Below are 5,122 nucleotides of genomic sequence, written 5' to 3' on the forward strand. Positions count from 1 at the left end.
CTCAGCCTCCCAAGTAGCCGGGACTACAGGCGCCCGCCACAACGCCCGGCCATTTTTTGGTTGCAGCCATCATTGTTGTCTGGCGGGCCCGGGCTGGGGATTCGAACCCGCCACCCTAGGTGTATGTGGCTGGCGCCTTAGCCGCTTGAGCCACAGGCGCGGAGCCAAGGAAAGAGACATTCTTAGAAAAATACCATTTACATGTTAAATACAAGTTCTAATACTTTTTCCCTATACCACAGTGAAGGTTGTGTGCACTTACTTGGAGACCACAGATCCACAGTGGTAAGTTCAGGCTTCTTATGATCAGGCCCCTGCCTACCTCGTCTGTCTTTTCTCCTTTCATTTCTTCCCTTGCTCCCAGTGCTGTGGTTCAAACAGAAGGATTTGAACTTGAAGTTCCTCAAACCTACCTGCTTTCTTATTTGCTAGTCTCTTGGTTTAGAATGTTCTTGATCTTGGCTCTCCAAGCCCCAAGTTTTTCTGCCTTGCTCATTTTTAAAAGCCCTCCTTAAATGTTCTCTCTTCTGGAAGCTGCTGAAGGAAAAGTCTAGAAGTAAAAAAATAGCTGAGAAACTGGGTTTTGTGGGGGAAGATTTGCACAGAAAATCTACATTGAGGCACCCGGGCTTTCTCTAAGACAATCCCTTGTCTCAATCCCAGAAGGTTTAGATGGGAGTCTGACAGCTTTAAAGGTCTTGAAAAAACTTGCTGGTTGTGGTGACTCACACCTGTAATCTCAGTGCTTTGGGAGGCAGAGGCAGGAGGTTCCCTTGAGGCCAGGAGTTTGAGACCAGCCTGGGTAACATCACAATGCCCCATTTCTGCAAGAAATTTTTAAAAATTAACCAGGCATGGTCATGAGTACCTGTAGTCCAAGCTATTGTTAGGAGGATCACTTGAGCCTGGGAGTTCCATGTTGTAGTGAACTATGATAATGATATTGCACTCCAGGGGTGACAGAGTGAGACTCTATTCCAAAAAAAAAAAAAAGAAGAAGAAGAAGAAGAAGAAAGAGAGAGAGAGAGAGAAAATTATCCAGTCCTATTACTGAAAGTTTGGCATTGGTCCCTGAGGCCAAATCAGTGAGACTGAAGAAGTAGGACAAGTGGTTTGAGGAAAAGGAAAGAGAATTCTATTAATTTATTAGCAAATGAGGATGGCAGTAGACTAGCATCTCAAAAGACCACCATTCTGCCTTTAAACAGAAAACCAGGGCTCTTTAAAGGAGCATTTTCATTGGTTGGGCTTGGGCCTCTGTGACTGATGTCATATGGCATGGCTTTGTGCTATTATTTAACTATAATTGGTGGTTTTGGTTGACTAAGATCTTGTGACAATTGTTTTGAGCCGTCTCCTGTGGTCTAAGAAAACAGAAAACAAGGAAGAAATGCAGGTTTTAATTCCCAGAAAGGGTGGGGGGACACGTCATGAAACATTTCGTTGCCCTTTATCAAAACTTTACCTCTGGCTCGGCGCCTGTGGCTCAAGTGGCTAAGGTGCCAGCCACATACACCTAAGGTGGTGGGTTCAAATCCAGCCCAGACCTGCCAAACAACAATGACAGCTGCAACCAAAAAATAGCCGGGCGTTGTGGCAGGCGCCTGTGGTCCCAGATACTTGGGAGGCTGAGGCAGGAGACTCGCTTGAGCCCAGGAGTTGGAGGTTGCTATGAGCTGTAATGCCACAGCTCTCTACCCAGGGGGACAGGTTGAGGCTTTGTCTCAAAAAAAAAAAAAAAAAAAAAAAAACTTTACCTCTGTTAAATTCCCTCTGAGGGCTGCTACCTGTGTTACCGCCTTACCAGGTTCCTTGCCCACTGCTCAAGAGGAAGCCAATTTACTGAGACAGCAGATGTCACAGCAGTGAAAGAGTTTAATATTGCAGGCACCATGCAAGCAGAAGGGAAGAAGTTCTCAAATCCATCTCCCCAAAAATTTGGGAGAAAAGGACTTTAAAGATAGTTTGGCAAGCTAGACAATTGCGTCTGCTAATTGGCTGGCTTCAGGGCAGAAGCACAGGGGTATAGAAGTTATCCCTTTTGCTGAGTCGGTTTCTTGGGTGGGGGTCATAATACCAGTTGAATAAATTCCATGGTATGGGCCACTGATCTGGGTGGGTCAGCTGTTCCACTGGAATGCAGGGCCTGGAAGGTATCTCAGAAACTAGCCTTAGGTTTCACAAGGGTGATGTCATCAAGGGAGCAATGAAGAAGGAAGCTAAGAGTCTGTATGACCATTAGCTATATGACTCCTGAGTAGGGGGTGATAGGTCGGTCAGAGGAACTCCAACAACAGAGCACGCATAGGCCACTCCATTTTGAACATAAGTCACTCCATCCTGGCCATTCAAGACCCCTGCTGAAAACACCCCTCCCCTTCTGGGACCCAGCCAGAAGGAATAAGGAACTAGCTGACTCCATGTCTCCAGGAGAGGCTAAACTGCAAAATGAACAGGACGATCTAAGTGGGAAGCCAGCTGGAACCATACCTGGCAATAGTCACTAGTACACCAAAGTAACACCTACCCCTCCTACCCTGCCTAACACCTTTAAAAGATAAGCACTCTATTTTAGAGACAGAGTCTCACTTTGTTGCCCTCGGTAGGGTGCTGTGGAGTCACAGCTCACGACAATTTCCAGCTCCTGGGCTTAGGTGAGGAGCTCAGCTGCCTCAGCCTCCTAAGTAGCTGGGACTACAGGTGCTCGCCACAACCCTAGCTATTTTTTGTTGCAGTTTGGCCAGGGCTGGGTTTGAACCCAGCACCCTCGGTATATGGGGCTGGTGCCCTACTCACTGAGCCACAGCACTGCCCAAAAGATAAGCACTCTTGTTCTTCAGGGCTGATTCCTATTGAGTCTCAGCCCACCTTCACTGAGGCACCAAATAAACTTTAGCTATTGCTCTCCATCCTGCTTTGTGATTGAGTCAACCGCTACCTTACAGTGACCAATTACAGAAATGCAAGCTATGGAGTGTGTGTGTGTCCTACTTAGTGGCCCTTTATTAATTTTATAAAGGGTGATTTCACCCCCAAGGTTTCATCTACATAACAAGACCACATTTGCTAGCCAGACCTCCTCTTCTCCCCCTCCCATAACTTGTCTTGCGATCACCCCTATTCTCTCTGTAACCTCAAGATAGTATAAAAGTGTAGGGGCAGCACCTGTGGCTCAGTGGGTAGGGTGCCGGCCTCATATACCAAGGGTGGCAGGTTCAAACCTGGCCCCGGCCAAACTGCAACAAAAAAATAGCCGGGCATTGTGGCAGGTGCCTATAGCTACTCGGGAGGCTGAGGCAAGAGAATCGCCTAAGCCCAGGAGTTGGAGGTTGCTGTGAGCTGTGACACCACAGCACTCTACCAAAGGCGATAAAGTGAGACTCTGCCTCTAAAAAAAAGTATAAAAGTGTCAACCATCTTCCCAAGCTCACCTATGTAGTATGCAAAGTTCAGGAAGTATTGAACTTAAATTCCAGGCATTCTGTCACACCTGTGATGAGAGAACTCTAGTCACCCATGCCCAGATGGGTCTGCCTACTAGGAAAATGCTCACACAGAGGAAGAGGAGCACAGGTGTGGGCCCTGGTGCCTCCTGCCAGGGTGGCTGGGCGGTCCAGGCCTGAGCCTGTGCTGCCTCCTGCTGGCCAGCGCCACCCTTCCTGCGGGTTTCCTTTCCAGCCCAGAGCCACTGCCAGTCAGAAGTCACCTCTGCAGCCTGACAACAAAGGATGTTCCAAAGGGGCAGGAGTGTCAGGAGATCACACAGGGAATATGCAAAGATTCCTTTGATCCCCATACCTAAAGGACTGTCTCCTTTATAGGGTCAGGCTGAGTGAAACCTTTGGATGAACCAAATGGGGAAAGTAAACTCTGCCACCAAAAGCCATTGTGTGTACCCAAAACTGTTAGAAATATTCATTTTTTTTTAAAAAGAAAAATTTAGGGAAATATTTGGATTATTCTTATATTAGACTCTCCTTTAGGATAGAAAACTGAATGCTAACTTATGTTAACACACTGGTTCTCCCATAGGCTGCCTCGGGGAACTAGTCAAACATGCAAATACCAGGTTCCCTCCCAAGTCTTCTAAAGCAGAACCCCTGGGCAGGCAGTCCCCAGGGTTACAAAAGAGATAGACTCTGTAGCTGTGTTCTTAAGTTGGATCTGTGTGTAAGTTGGAACAGGTACATTTATCTATTACCTATAATAGCCTCTGTTTGTAAGGCCCAACTGAAATCAGACACCCACACTAGATGAATCATAGCCACCTCAAAAATACATGTCACGATGGAACTCCCAGTCTTCCCTATCTCAGTAACAATCCCACCACCTACCCACTTGCTTCTCCCTTCTCTCCAACCTTCCACACCTGACCCATCCTGTAAGTTCTTTTCCAAAACAATGACCTGGATCTGTCCACTTCTCACCAACACCATGGCCACCACCATCACCCCTTACCTGGATTCCTTTGGTAGCTTCCTAACTCATCTCTTACCTCTATTCCTGGCCCCTCTGGTCCATTCTCTTCACAAAAGCTATAGCGATCTCTTTGAAATATAATCAGAGCAAGTCACTCTCCTGCTCAAAACCATTCAGTGTTCCCCCATTGCTCTTAAATGAAAATGCAGACTCCCTGCGTGCAGACCCTACTCCATCTGCCTGTTTCTCGTCTTCAGCCTCATCTCTTGCCCCACCACTCATTGTGGGCACCACCCTGTCCAGCTCCTGCATTACCCAGTCTTCTCTCTTTTCTGGAATGTTTTCTCAGGCATTCCCAACACTGCCTCGAATGTCATCTTCTCAGATCTCCAAGAAGAAATCTGCCCTTCTCATTAAATTTTAGACATTGTCTTCTGTCCTTGTTTACTACTTGTTTTCCCCATGCACTAGAACAGAAGCACCATGCAAATAGAGTCCCCACTGTATCTCCAGCACCTGCTAAGATGTGCTCATACGTATTTGTCGAAAGAATAACAGACGACAATTACATGGCAAAATAAAAACCTGACAATTCTGTATGCTTCCTCATTTTAAAAAACACTATCTGGCTCGGCGCCTGTGGCTCAAGCGGCTAAGGCGTCAGTCACATACACCTGAGCTGGCGGGTTCGAATCCAGCCCGC

At 47.1% G+C, this 5,122-nt stretch overlaps 1 protein-coding gene across 1 annotated transcript in view; it reads left to right on the plus strand.

Annotated features, from left to right (window-relative positions):
* MARVELD3 (MARVEL domain containing 3) overlaps positions 1 to 5,122 on the plus strand; it is a 30,981-nt gene that overhangs the window by 7,384 nt on the left and 18,475 nt on the right. The gene's annotated exons all lie outside the window — the stretch shown is intronic.

This window comes from Otolemur garnettii, unplaced genomic scaffold (genome assembly GCF_000181295.1).
Source record: "Otolemur garnettii isolate 467f Iridium unplaced genomic scaffold, OtoGar3 scaffold00047, whole genome shotgun sequence".
In the NCBI taxonomy this organism is placed as follows: domain Eukaryota; kingdom Metazoa; phylum Chordata; class Mammalia; order Primates; family Galagidae; genus Otolemur; species Otolemur garnettii.